The following is a 14,673-nucleotide window of genomic DNA, read 5'->3' as shown; positions in this document are numbered from 1 at the left end:
ATCCATACATGACCAATGGAAAAACCATAGCCTTGACTAGATGGACCTTTGTTGGCAAAATAATGTCTCTGCTTTTTAATATGCTGTCTGGGTTGGTCATAACTTTCCTTCCAAGGAATAAGCGTCTTTTAATTTCATGGCTGCAGTCGCCATCTGCAGTGATTTTGGAGCCCCCAAAAATAAAGTCAGCCACTGTTTTTACTGTTTCCCCATCTATTTGCCATGAAGTGATGGGACTGGATGCCATGAACTTAGTTTTCTGAATGTTAAGCTTTAAGCCAACTTTTTCACTCTCCTCTTTCACTTTCATCAAGAGGCTCTTTAGTTCCTCTTCACTTTCTGCCATAAGGGTGGTGTCATCTGCATATCTGAGGTTACTGATATTTCTCCCAGCAATCTTGATTCCAGCTTTTGCTTCCTCCAGCCCAGCATTTCTCATGATGTACTCTGCACATAAGTTAAGTAACCAGGGTAACAATATACAGCCTTGACATACTCCTTTACCTATTTGGAACCAGTCTGTTGTTCTTAGATACCACCAATTCAAGAGGGTGGGTTAGTTAGAAAGAAGAACCTGCAAAGGAGTAGAGAAAGATTTCTATTAATATAACCTTCCAGATAGAGTGAGGGAATCAGACTTATTTTATATTTGATAATATGAATAACCAATCTAAAAGTATCAAATATAAATTAGAATAGAATGATGAATGATAAAGTGATGTTTATTCAGTTTGATTCTATACATTCCTGATTGTGTTGATTGTGGTGATGATGATAGAAAATAATAGAAATTACCATATCCTGTGTATTTCCTATGTGTCAGGAAATGATTTAAGTGCTTAGTATTTACCTTTCACAACAACCCATGAAATAGACAGTATTACACCCCACTTTAAAAATGAGCAAATGTAGAAACTGAGAGGATAAGGAACTAGCTGAAGGTCACACAGATAGTAAGTGATGGAGCTGGGTTTCAGACCCAGAACTGCCTACAACTCCAGAAACTTCACTCTTTCTTACTGAGTATACGCTAACTGGATTTCTAAATGGCTCTGTGGACATTCCAAAAAACAAGAACTTAACAAAGTGCTATTAACTAATCTTTATTATCACATAAATATTACTAACATTACTATGAATGTGATAAATTTCTATATATATATAAAGAACTTTAGGTCTCAAAGTGACCTTTGAGGTAAATTTAATCAACCCTCAAATCTACAAACAAGGATCTGAGCTATCTCAAGTTTCATTGAACAATAACAAAACCACCAGTGGTTCTCATTAGTGCTAGACAAAGTGAAACTCTTTGTTTATATTTGTTGATAATGATGATAATTACAGTTTGAAATAAAATGACAATGCACTAACAGGATAGTATCTGCTTACTCTAGGATTTGACACAAAAGGTTGAAAAGTTTTCAAACCTCATTAACTAACTTTGTTGCTGAACAGTATGACAACCTGGACAAAGGCTATTTGGCTCTCTCTTAATCATTCTGGAATTATCAAAGGTATGTCCTGGTTTAAATTATCCTTCAGTTCAGTTCAGTTCAGTCGCTCAGTCATGTCCGACTCTTTGTGACCCCATGAATCGCAGCACGCCAGGTCTCCCTGTCCATCACCACCTCCTGGAGTTCACTCAGACTCATGTCCATCAAGTCAGTGATGCCATCCAGCCATCTCATCCTCTGTCGTCCCCTTCTCCTCCTGCTCCCCATCCCTCCCAGCATCAGAGTCTTTTCCAATGAGTCAATTCTTCGCATGAGGTGGCCAAAGTACTGGAGTTTCAGCTTTAGCATCAGTCCTTCCAAAGAACACTCAGGGCTGATCTCCTTTAGAATGGACTAGTTGGATCTCCTTGCAGTCCAAGGGACTCTCAAGAGTCTTCTCCAACACCACAGTTCAAAAGCATCAATTCTTCAGCGCTCAGCTTTCTTCCCAGTCCAACTCTCACATCCATACATGACCACTGGAAAAACCATAGTCTTGACTAGAAGGACCTTTGTTGGCAAAGTAATGTCTCTGCTTTTGAATATGCTATTTAGGTTGGTCATAACTTTTCTTCCAAGGAGTAAGCATCCTTTAATTTCATGGCTGCAATCACCATCTGCAGTGATTTTGGAGCCCCAAAAAATAAAGTCTGACACTGTTTTCACTGTTTCCCCATCTATTTCCCATGAAGTGATGGGACCAGATGCCATGATCTTGGTTTTCTGAATGTTGAGCTTTAAGCCAACTTTTTTACTCTCCTCTTTCACTTTCATCAAGAGGCTTTTTAGTTCCCTTTCACTTAGTGGCTTTTTAAAATTATTATTGATTTGTTTTTTAATCCCTCCATCTTTAATAGGATCATTTTTTCCCATAACCAGTTTACTAGTTATTTGGAAAATGTATTTTTTAAGAAAAAATTTACTATCACTATAAAATGACAAAATTAAATTCTCAGAAGTTTTCAACCTCATTAATAATAATAAAAGACTAAAATGAGATATCATGTTTATGCTGTGAAATTGACAATGATAAGACTCCCCCCGCAAATTCTTTATGTTGGTCAGGGTGTGAGAAAACAAGTTTATGTGTTTTAATAATACTAGGAAATAAACTAAGGCAGTCTTTCTGGACTCCATTTGGCAATATTCCTTACAGTGTGTTTTTTCAAAAATATGTACTTTACACAATTCCACTTCTAGGAATGTGATCTCATGTTGCCTTGTGTGCAAAGTCTTGCTTATAGTGAGAGTAATATCTGGGGTGTTCATTATAGCAAGAAAGAAGGAAGGAGGGGAGGCAGAGAGGGAGGAAGAAAGGAAGGAAGAGAATTTAAAAAATCAAAATACTCATCAGTAGGAACTGCTTAAATAAATAAATATAGTGCAGTGCATTCATAAAAAATCAACATTATTTTTCTATTAAAAGTGATATCATGGATAAATATTATTGAAATAGAAATGACTCACCTATGTTACTATTTTTAAAAAATTACAAAACTCAGTGTAACTGTATGCTTCCATTTATATGAATTTCAAGAACAGGCAAAACCAGTCTGTAGCAATAGATATCATAAGAGTGTTTGTCTAGGAAAGTGGAGAGCAGGTGAAGAAAGCAGACTTATTTGCAAAGAGGTAAGGGAACTTTCTGGATTGGTGGAAATGTTCCAACCTCGGAATATAGCTGGAGAGGGAGGAAGAGGAACAGGGTAAGTACATATGGCTAAAGACTCATCAAAAGGTATGATGATTTGGAGAGGACTTTTGGGTGGTGGAATTATGTTTGTTTAGCTTCCTTTTTTCTTTTTTTTCCAAGCTTGTCAACCAGCATTTTAATAGTTAAAATAAACACAAATATACAAATGTATTCAAATAAGCATCAATGACCCTGAAAAGAGAAAGTGTTAGTCGCCCAGGCATGTCTGACTCTTTGTGACCTTATAGACTCTAGCCTGCCATGCTCCTCTGTTCCTGGAATTCTCCAGGCAAGAATAGTAGAGTGGGGAGTCATTCCCTTCTCCAGGGGATCTTCTGTCACCCTTAACCCAGATATTCCTTCCCACCATCTCAACGGGTACTATGTAGATTACCCAAAGCATCAAGGAGCTACTTGAGGTTCGCAGAGCCCTAAGTTTCTGTGGAGGGATACCACTGAGTATACCTGCTGGGTGGAGGTCCTTCCTGGTTTGCACTCGCCAGTCATTTGTTTCATCTTCTAGATAGCTTCACATGCCCAAGTCACATAAGAATTTGGTCATTTTGAGGCATGCTTTAAGTAGATCTTATTAATAGAACCCAAACTCCTCTTAGGTCCAGAGGAGAAACCTTCAAATTACTGAAGGCAATGCAAATGCTTTATGGCCCAGAGAAATTCTTTTGCAGGTGTCCTGCAAGCTCCTAAGTATGATTTTGCCATTAGTTCCAGCACCATGAACAGCTGAGCCTGAGCTCCACCCCCTCCAGTAGAGGGGCCTATTACAGACAAATTAGCCCATCTTTACCAGACGGGGAAGCCTTCTGTGCCAGATGTGTTCAAGGCCAAGGCTGAGTGTCTGCCACTTCTTGCTGGCAGACGTGTTCACATACAGCCCACAACTCTCAGCCTGGGCTGCTGGGTGGTTAACCATGCAGTCACAACTGCCTCCTAGCAATAATAGCACAAACAACCTTGGGGACAGGTGGAAGAGGGAGGGAATAGTCACAAGAAGATGAAACGTGATTGCATTCCTCCTCCTTAAAACCTCTACAGGATGCATACAAATTGAGAACTGAGGTATGTAGGGACAAGTGAGAATGGAAGTCTAGCATCTCCTTGGGATACAGCCAAGGAAGATGGTGAACAGACAGAATTAAGAGAAGCTTGGGCTCAACAGTGTGGCTTGGATCTGGATCGGGATGTCCACAGGATCTATCTTACTAGCCTGCTAGACATCTTGCCCACAGGACCTTAGACTTACCTGGTCTCAAATTGAACATCCCTGCATTGCCTCTGCCCTGCTACTTCCTTTGCAAAGCCATCTCAGTGAATGATACCCCAATCTACCACTTTATCAGAGAAAGAACCTAGAAGCCATTTTAGACTTCCTCCCTCATCTTCCACACCTGATCAGTTACCAAGTCCTATAGATTCTATCTTCTAAATAATCTTTCTGACCAGCCTTTCCTTCCAGTTTGTGCCACCAGCTGTCACAAAACTTGTTCTCTAATGTATGCCTAACCTTATTAAATTACAAATTGGATCATGCCATTGTCCTAGTCCAGTCTTTCCGTGGCTCTCCATCATCTACCTGGAGGTTTCTTGAGACAATGCCTTCTGCTGCTGCTGCTAAGTCACTTCAGTCGTGTCTGACTCTGTGTGACCCCATAGACGGTAGCCCACCAGGCTCCTCACTGCCAGGTATTTAAATGTGCAAAGTTAATGATATGATATAGCCAAGCAGGAGGCAGTATGGACCTGGAAAAGACCTATCCCACTTAGAGGCATTCAAGCCTAAAGCTATTTTACAACAGCTGCGCTGGCCCAGTAAAACTCTTTCTGAGGTCATTTTGATAACTCCTGTCTATACAACAGAGTCCAAACTCCTTAAACTCCCTGCATTTAGCTCTGTGAGGTAACTAGTATCTGCTTCTTCGGCCTTGTCTTCAGCTATTCTCAGCAAGTAGCTTTCATTTTCCTAAAGATTCTTTTGCACACAGCAGTGCCTTTGAACATGATCTTCCCTTAGCCTGGGCCCCTCTTCTTTATCTTGCCTGGAAACTCTCATTTTAAGACTTCTGCTGCTGGCCTTCTGGAGTCCCAGAGCGGGTAGTACTCTGGACATACATCTGCTATTGTTCTTCTTTCTCAACTTACAAATATTTATTTTTCTTCCCTACTAGACAGTACTTAGGGGACTTGTCTAAATTGCACAAATTATATGTTACAAAATAAACAGCAAAGGCAAAATTTTCTAGAGACAGTTTTCCTCCACAATATTTTAAAGGTTGAAAAAATATTGCTTGAATATCACAGAACACTTTATTTATTTATTTGGTGTTAATTTTGAGTATATTTAGAGAGTTAATGGAGAGTTTAAGGGGCTTCTGAATATGCACTACTCTATGACTTCAGTCTCCGCCCACAAAACTTTATTGAATGTGATATTGCAACAATCTCTTTCTTAAACTTACTATTTTGTACCCAGGTATAGCCGATTAACAATGTTGTGATTGTTTCAGGTGGACAACAAAGGGACTCAGTCATACCATATACATGTATCCATTCTCCCCCAAACTCCCCCCCGCCCCCATCCAGACTGCCACATAACATTAGATATTGCAAAAATCTTATGCCAGAAAAGCTGCTTTAGGCCTTGATCAGTTTCACAAAATGTTAACAGGATAATATTAATTATTATTGTGAATTTTTAGTGTTCAAAAGAAAGAGAGGAAGAAAGAAACTGTTACAAGTTCCAGTGCCTTTTAAAAAGTCACTTGAAGAAATAAAAGGGAACTCAACTCCACTCCCACAACTGGGTCACAGGCTCCATTGGCAGAAGTAGTTGAGTGCTCAGTCACATGAAATAGTTCTATTTCTCAGAACTTGTCCAAAGGGACCTCTCCTGCCTGCAGAGATAGAAGTAAGGAAAAAAGAATCTTTCCTATACCTTTAAGTTTGACCTGCTTCATTTTTTTCCCTCCCTTCCTGCCCATTGATTTAAGTCATTGGAGAAACATGGAAATAAAATGGGAAGTTGGAAAGGAAAGATATAGTGAAGGATGAAGTGGGGGGCAGTAATGGGGTCTTTCGAGGTATCCATGCCTGCAGTGGCTGAGGTTAAATGAAGTCTATCACAAAGCTACAGTAACCTCGCCACTTCCTACCTTGCACATAACAGACTGAGCTCTAGCACTGACTTAAAGGTGAATGGTCTGGAGTGAACTCATTCATTCATTGTTCACCAAATCCTCCCAGAATTCTTTTTTAATAATTATTGTTAAGATTATACATGATTTTATTCTTATTAACCAATGTGAAAGTGATTAAGATTTGGCTGGGAAAAAAATACAAAGGCATTCTCTTCTAATATAAACATGCTAATGAAAGAAAATTGGGAAAATATAGAAAAGCATGCAGGAAAAAAACCCACCTATACTCAAGGATCTGTATATAATTATGACTGTATTATATGTACTTCTTACACTTTAACTTTGTTACAAGTTCTTGCCTTGTTTTTAGAAACTACTTAGTCTTTTAAAAAATAGTTACATAGTAAATTTTGAAGTGGCTATTGTAATTTATATAACCATTTATAGACATTTGTTTTTTTCAAAGATTCTGGAATAGCAATATGGATTTAACCCTTTTAAAAGCTCTCAGTACCAGCAATGGGTAAACAAGAATGCCTTCAAGATGGTGTAGGCAGCAGTAGGAGAAAGATTTAGAAAGTTTTTAGCCATTGGTTTCTTTTACCCAAGAAAAACAGGTACAATATCATGAATTACAGACAAAAGCAGGAAATACTCTGAAATTTCCTCAAGAAAAATGTACTTAAGCCTTTATTGACTTGAAGTTCCCACCTCTAGCAAGGCTTTGGGGGAAGAGAGGAATGTTAAACAAGGAGTACAGATAAATGAGAGGTGGTGTAAAGATATGAAGTTGGGAAAAAGAAAACACAGGCTCTTAAGTGACACCCTGAAGAGTTTTTCTCCCATTGCTGCCTTGGATGGTGACTAGACTATCTGATAAGCTTGCCACAAATCCTTAGGTGGAACCCTTTCTTAAAGAACTTTAACAACCATTTGTTAACAGTAATCTCCTTTCTACCCTAAGTGTCTTTTCTCCAAATCATTCATCTTTTCCCACGCTCTTTATACTTTACCAGCAACAGAGTAAGGGGCAGATGCTGTTTCACAGAATGCATGTGGCTGGAGTCACCACTGTGGGAAAGAATGCTTTGAAAGTCATAGAGAATTTAGAGTCTCCCTAAACAGAATTTTCCTGGACTTTTGTAGCAGTCTGGGGGAAACATGCGACTATTGTTATACTTTCATTTGATTTTCACTTAAATCAAATTTTTTCTTAGATAGTTATCTTAAGGGACTTCCCTGGGAGTCCAGTGGTTAAGAATCCACCTTGCAATGCAGGGGATATGGATCCAGTTCCTGGCTGGGGGACTAAGACCCCACATGCTGCAGAGCCTGTGCACCACAACTAGAAAGACTACACACCGCGATGAAAGCCCCACCTGCCACAACTAAGACCCCACACAACCAAAGATAAATTAATATTTTTTAAAAGAAGTTTATCTCCAAATTTTGAACTCATTCTGTTTTGCCAAAAGTGTTTTTAATTATTATCGCAGTTTGTCCTCATGAACTTCTGAGAGATGGGTGGGCAGGTATTAATACTTCCACTTCAGAAGGAAAACAGTTGAAGATAATAAAGGAACTGCCATCAGAACCCAGAGAGCTTGTCTTTCAGCCCAGTGTGCCGTTCCCTATAGACTAGACTGTCACAGTGGCTTTGGCAAATGGCATTGTTAGAAAACCTATGGACAAATGGCTCGTGCTTCTGTGATCAGGTATCTCACAATTTTGTACTACAGTTTCAAACCTAACATAAACCCTGAGATTTTTGTCAAGTACATATTGATGTATTCTGTCTTAAAACCTCCCTGTGCACATGTACTACATCAGTTCAGTTGTGTCCAACTCTGTGCAAACCTATGGACTGTAGCCCACCAGGCTCCTCTGTCCGCGGGATTCTCCAGGCAAGAATACTGGAGTGGGTTGCCATGCCCTCCTCCTGGGACTCTTGCCCACCCAGGAATCAAACCTGCATCTCTTATGTCTCCTGCATTGGCAGGAGGTTCTTTACCACTAGCGCCACCTGAGAAGCCCCAAACCTCCCCTAGTTTCTTCAAATATGAATTTTAAAAATCTCTTATCTAATTAACCCACATATAAGTAGAAACCAAAGATAATTTTATCATTAATTTTTCCAAAAAGTTAAAAGAGATAAAGACAAGTCTTCACATATAGTACCATATTTGAAAAACTATGGTTGAGATTTAAATGGTAAGCAAAACTATGAAATGCAAGTGTGTCTCTTAAATGCCGAAAAACTACACTATGTGTGGCTTAAATAAATGTTTATCCTGACATTACCTGACTCTGAGAAATAAAGTAGAACAATACTTTTTTTCGATGATTAGATATATAAATGTTCAGCCTGAAAAATTCATCAATAGAAAATGCATCTGTGTATGGATGTTTGCCTTTTAAACTAATGTGACTTGATAAAAAACTGGAATACAGAGGACCCCTGAAGAATATAAAACTGAAATAGAAGATGTCTTCTAACACAATACTTTAATGTATCACTAATTTTCTTTTCAAAAATGAAAGGAAACTGATAATGAAAGCTACCTTCACTAGAGATAGGGGGAATCTGTGTATGCAGGCGTGTATGCATGTGTGTTATTGTCAAACAGCAATTTTCAAGAGCCCTCAGCTAGCCTCTGAATATGGTTGTAATTTAGCACCTGACCACCCTGAATTAAATGCTGAACTCTATATGGAAATACTACTTTGTACTGTTTCATGTTTCCTGAAAAGACTGCAAGTGTCTTCAGGTTAAGAACTCGGTCTTCTATTTTTTGTGTATCCTCCACAAAAGTATTGAATTTAAAGAAATAAACTCAGCCAGTGTTCCATCAACCAGTCCAACTAACCATCCAATCTTTGAAATAGGTTATTCTCATTCTCTGAGCTACAAAACCCAAACCAAATGCTATCATTATTATTTTGTGGAACATCTTGACCCTACAGTAATCTGCATTTGTAAGATATGGTTTCAAGTATGATGATGATGGTGATGATGACTTTTCTATGGTCACTCCCTAAAGGTTTTAAAGCCTCAGACATATTTGTAAATTTAATGAAGGTGGTAAGGCAGTAACTGAAAGCAGGGAGTCCATCATCCTTGAATCTCTTGTAAGTTGTTCACAGCATGTGGAGAGACCTCTTAGGAAGGAGAGTTGGAATAATCACATAGTTATCTGGGAGCTCAGCCACATTAACTCATATTGACCTATAAGTATTACTGGAAAAATTCTTGTCTTACCCAAATCTAAATCAATTCCTTTTCATGTGACAGGTATTTACTAAAACTGCCTTTGCTGTGTTCTATCTGGTTCTAGACAATTTCTGTCCCTACAATCTGAATTTTTATTTACAAGCTTATGAGCAACTCATGACTGTAATATCTTATTATTGAACCCCACATCTGGACTGACAGTGTCACCTGATTCCAACTTTGACTCTAGCTTCCTAATAAAAAACTCAGACTCCTTTTGTCCTTGTCTGGGACTTATAGGTGGGTCTGCTTCAGGTAGTGGTCCTTAATCTTTTTGAGGGGTTTCCTGAAAATATATGAAAACTGTGAACTCATCTCCTCTAAAAAAGATATATATGTTCACAAACACACAGAGATTTGCATACAATTCCAAGAGGTTCATGATCCTTTAGAGGCTCCTTATACGGAACATCTACTGGTAGTAACCTACAGTGTGAAAGAAAAAAACCAAACCCTACAAAAACAATGCACATCTGTATAATCTAGGATTGGTTTTTATATCTATCAATGAATAACTTCCTTTCGACTTACAGATATAAGGGAGAAAGAGATAAACTCAGCTATGCAGAACCAAATTAATGAACTTATATGGATCTGACCTACAAGTTTTTAAACAGCCAGAAAAGGTCAAAGACCTCCTCTGTTTTAGTCACTATAAACAGATACAATTAACCTTTGCTGGAGTTTGATAAAAGCTAGTTCTTGTCTTTATGACTTCCAAGATTTTCCTCCTAAAAAAGTCACCAACGTGATATATGTATGTTGTAGAAATGTTGGAAAGTGAGGAAAAGCATAAATAAGAATTTAAATCCCTCACGATCCCAGCAATAAAGACACCCAACTGTCAATATTTTAATGTACTAATTTTCAGTCTTTTTTATTTATATTTGTTAGAGTTTCACAACCTCCTTCCTTCAAATTCTCCGACACTTTTATATAAGAACCTGTTGTGCATTCAAAGACTTAGTTCAACCTTCAGGCATATACAAAACTTCCAGGTGGCCTAGGACTTGTCCCAGGCTGCACACTTTTGAGCTCTGAGTGCAAAGTCACCTCCCAGTTATCTTTATCTAAACAAAGCATGGTCTCTAGCAGAAGGTTAGGCATCCATAAGAGACTGCTATTGTGTCTTCTGTTTATCAGCTCTGCATCAATGTTTGTCACTGTGATGATAATTACAGTTCTGAGATCCTGAGTTCAACTCTTGTGTCCACTGCCATCTTCCAGTTTTGTGAACCAGATAAATTACTTAGTTCATCTGTACTTAAATATTCTCGTCTGTAAATGAGCACCTGGAAAGTGTGTAGAGCAGACTCGCCAGGAAGCACTCGGCGGATGCTCGCTGTCATTGCTGTCATTCATGCACTGTTGCTGTCTCCATTCCTCTGTGATGTGTTCTGTGCTGTGTTAGTCCTGCTCTCACTTTTGATCAAAGAGGTAAAGACTCCCCTTTTTAAACATGATCACGGCCCCCAAAGTAACAGTAATTATTTAATATCATAAAATATTCAGTGTTCACACTTCCTAATTGTCTTCTAAATGTCTTTTGTTGTTTGACTCTAGAGCAAAATAAGGTCTGTATATTGCAACTGATTAACATGGATTCTCTTATGAGCAGACATCCTTTTTTTGCCTTTATTCCCAAACAAAAATATAAAATTGTTGGGTAGCAAAAACAACCCTCCTCAAATGAAGCAGAAGTTCAAAATGCTGTCCTGGAGGAGTAGGTGAAAATGTCAAGTCATTGCCTTTGCCGAGGAGATAAGCACTCGGTGTACACCTTTCTCTGAGTGATAAAGACGGAAAGGAGGAAGTGTGCTTCCCAGTAAACTTTTTTATTAGCCACAGAGAACTGCATTACAAACATGATGCTCATGAAACAAAGTGCTCCACAGTAAGCAGGAATTGAGGAAATAGAAAATGAATTGCAAATCTGGAAACCATTCCTTTATTTCAGTGAAAGAGAAGATTCTAAATGGTCAAAACAGTCTACTTTTAAAGTTCTGCAAATGGGGGTTGGATTGATGAATCCTGCTGCTGCTGCTAAGTTGCTTCAGTCATGTCCGACTCTGTGCGACCCCAGAGACGGCAGCCCACCAGGCTCCCCCATCCCTGGGATTCTCCAGGCAAGAATAGTGGAGTGGGCTGCCTAGGATTTTTAACCCTAAAGCTCGAACCTATTAAGGCTTTTCCATTTTCAAACTTTTCTCACTCCATTGTAGTCTGTCTTTGGTAAAAGAAAAAAAAAAAGTCACTTTAGGTGACAGGAAATTAATCCAAGAGTTCCACTTTCATTGTTAAGACTATCTCTTCCAGTTTCCACCTTAAACAAAGCTCCCTTTCCATTTTAAAACAGAAAGAAACTCCAGTGTTGAACACAACACACACGAAATAATTATCATGTAATAGAAGCAAGATAAGCACACAGTAATACAGTGCAGGGGTTAAGAACCTGGACTGCAAAGACAGAACACTGCCCTCTGTTTCTTTGCCTGTAAAATGGGGACAATAAATAGGAATTGCTTCATAGAAGAGCTGCTGTTGGTGTCACTTATATGAGATCATGAGAAGCACCCAGCACTGGCTAACACTCAGTAAAGACTGGCTGTTATTATGATGAGAAAGACTCAGGAAAGGATCTTTTGTCATGACTGGTTTTATCACAGAAGGTGTTTACTTCATGGTAACACTGTGAGTCAGTTACCACAGAAGGCAGCAAGCTCCCTGCACAGACATTGTTAAAAGAATCCAGGTCAAAGAAGTATTCTATACAGGCAGTGTTAAACTGTTTCCCTCTCTGGGGTTCCAAACATTTGAAAATAGTACAAGAAGAGGCTCTGTGTATAATAAGTTCTATGTAAGACAATACTGTGGTAAGTGAACTAAACAGCGATTAACTTGAAATTGGACTCTGATCCCAAAGGGAACCAGCCAGAGTAGCCCAGTCCTAACTGGCCCTGAGGAGGAAAAACAAGCTTGCATCTATCTCAACTATGATCTGGCTAGATATGATCTAAGCTTTGAACAGTGCCTTTCAGGTGGATAATACACATTAGACAACACTAAGGAGGGAGCTTTGAGCTGGGGTGTGAGGAACCGACACAGGGAAATGAAGACCTAACATATGTCACACAAGTTTCCTTTTCTGTTAGCTTTCTCTCAAATAATTGCAATAATGTATTAAGTTAATCAGTTAACAAAAAGGGGTGGCAGTTGCTATTCACAGTATCAAAGCATTCATTTTCAATGATTTGTTGCAGAATTCCTCTTAAATAAAGTTCCCTCCCTCATAATGCAAAAACCCAGAGCCCTTCCCAAGGCTCTCTCCATTACTCCTCAAATCCCTGATGAAAGGGGGGAGAAAGAGATCTTCAATGAAAATTTCCTTATTAATACCTTAATCTCGTTTCTTTAAATGCTTTCCAGTTTTAAAGGACTTTTAGATCCATGCTTGTAGCTTAGTTAAGCTCTGTACAAGATAGTATAAATACTACATTTGAGAGGTGAGGAAAAGCTACCTATGGTAGTTAGGCACGTGTGAGACTTGAACTCTAGATGTTTTCAACCAAGTCCTACAGTCTGGAGCCAGAAGCATGTAACCCTGTGCTCACACTCACTAGTTTTGTGCTGCTGCCTTTCTTGCCTTTGGTGAGCTGGTTCCGTGCATCTTCCTCTCTCCTCCCCAGTTAATCCTGATTGGTGTTTCACCTCACATAATTACTACATAGGAAGGACTTGAGGGAACCAACATTCACCCAACCAGCATTTATTGAATGCCAGCTAGAAGCCAGACCTTTGAAGAGTTTTAAGCAGAGAGAAACTTAGTCTTCCTTGTCACTTAAAAAGACTACAGTGAGATAAATCACTGTATCAATTTGAACCAATGATTTAAAAATAATATTTGCATGTTAGCTGAACTGGGGTCCCTACCTAGCTGTGCTCTGTCCCTGTTTGTAAATCTGGAAATAAACTTCAAGTGGCTTCAATAAGAAAGTTAAGGCCTAGAAAATGTCTCTGCATAGCCTTGATAAGGTTTCCAATTGTGCCTTGGTAAAACCTAATTTCTCCTTATTCAACATTAAGTCATTGTACAATCTTGCACCTGCTAGGTTGAGGGCAAGAAGATGAGTTACACGCAGTAGTTCTTAAACTAAAAGAGGTCAAGGCCTAGAAAAACAAGACTAATGCCCACTCTGAGCTCTCCAAAGCCCTCCCCCTCCTCTGAATGGTCAATCCTCAGTTCCCTGGGCCAGAAGGGGAACCCACCTCCCCGAACCCGTCTGCAGGCACACTAGTCTTTTTCTTTCATTTCTGAGGACTCGCCTCACTACCCCCTCTCTGTTCTTCCCGTAAGTCCCAGTTCCCTCCGCCTTAAAAATGCTCCCGGTCTACTTAGCTCCTCCTCCTTCAGCCTCAGCTCTTGGCCTGCTGCTTTTTCTGACTTGCAGATCTGGTCAAATCTCCCCATAAAACCCTCTATCACCTGAGACCTTGTCACATTTGTCATTTTACACTTTCTTGGGTGATAGCTTAATATTTGTCTGCTCTCAGGTGCCTACGCTCCGGGCAGGGCAGGGGCTGGTTTGAAATGCCAGGGTCTGGCACTCAGGAGGCCCTCCAGGAATGAAAACTGAACTGTCAGATGGGGCTGGACCTAGGCGGCCCGGGCCCTGTGGAGGTGACAGGATGGAGCTGGGTGAGGGGCTCCCCTGGGCGTCCTTACCAACCTCCTTAACATTAAGGTAGGTCTCCTGGCTCCTATCCTGGCGCTTGTGTGAAAACACAAAAATCGTTTGTCCCAAGTCCCGGAGAGACTGAGCGCCCCTAGATAGGAGACATTCCATTCTATTTGGTGATGGCGGCCCCAACACCTGGCCATGTCTGTTACTTAGCAAGAGATACACTCAGAAGATATTAGCAGTAGCCAGCATTGATGAGTGCATTCTGGAGGGCAGGATAAAATGGGAGCCTTTATCCAGGGCTTCTAACAAACGTCTAAGCTTGAGTTGACTCTTTAAAGAATACAAGCGACGCCTACCCCCAACCAAAGATTAAAAAATAAAA

Source organism: Bison bison, unplaced genomic scaffold (genome assembly GCF_000754665.1).
Source record: "Bison bison bison isolate TAMUID 2011002044 unplaced genomic scaffold, Bison_UMD1.0 scf7180017864133, whole genome shotgun sequence".
In the NCBI taxonomy this organism is placed as follows: domain Eukaryota; kingdom Metazoa; phylum Chordata; class Mammalia; order Artiodactyla; family Bovidae; genus Bison; species Bison bison.
This window is presented reverse-complemented; position numbering follows the sequence as displayed.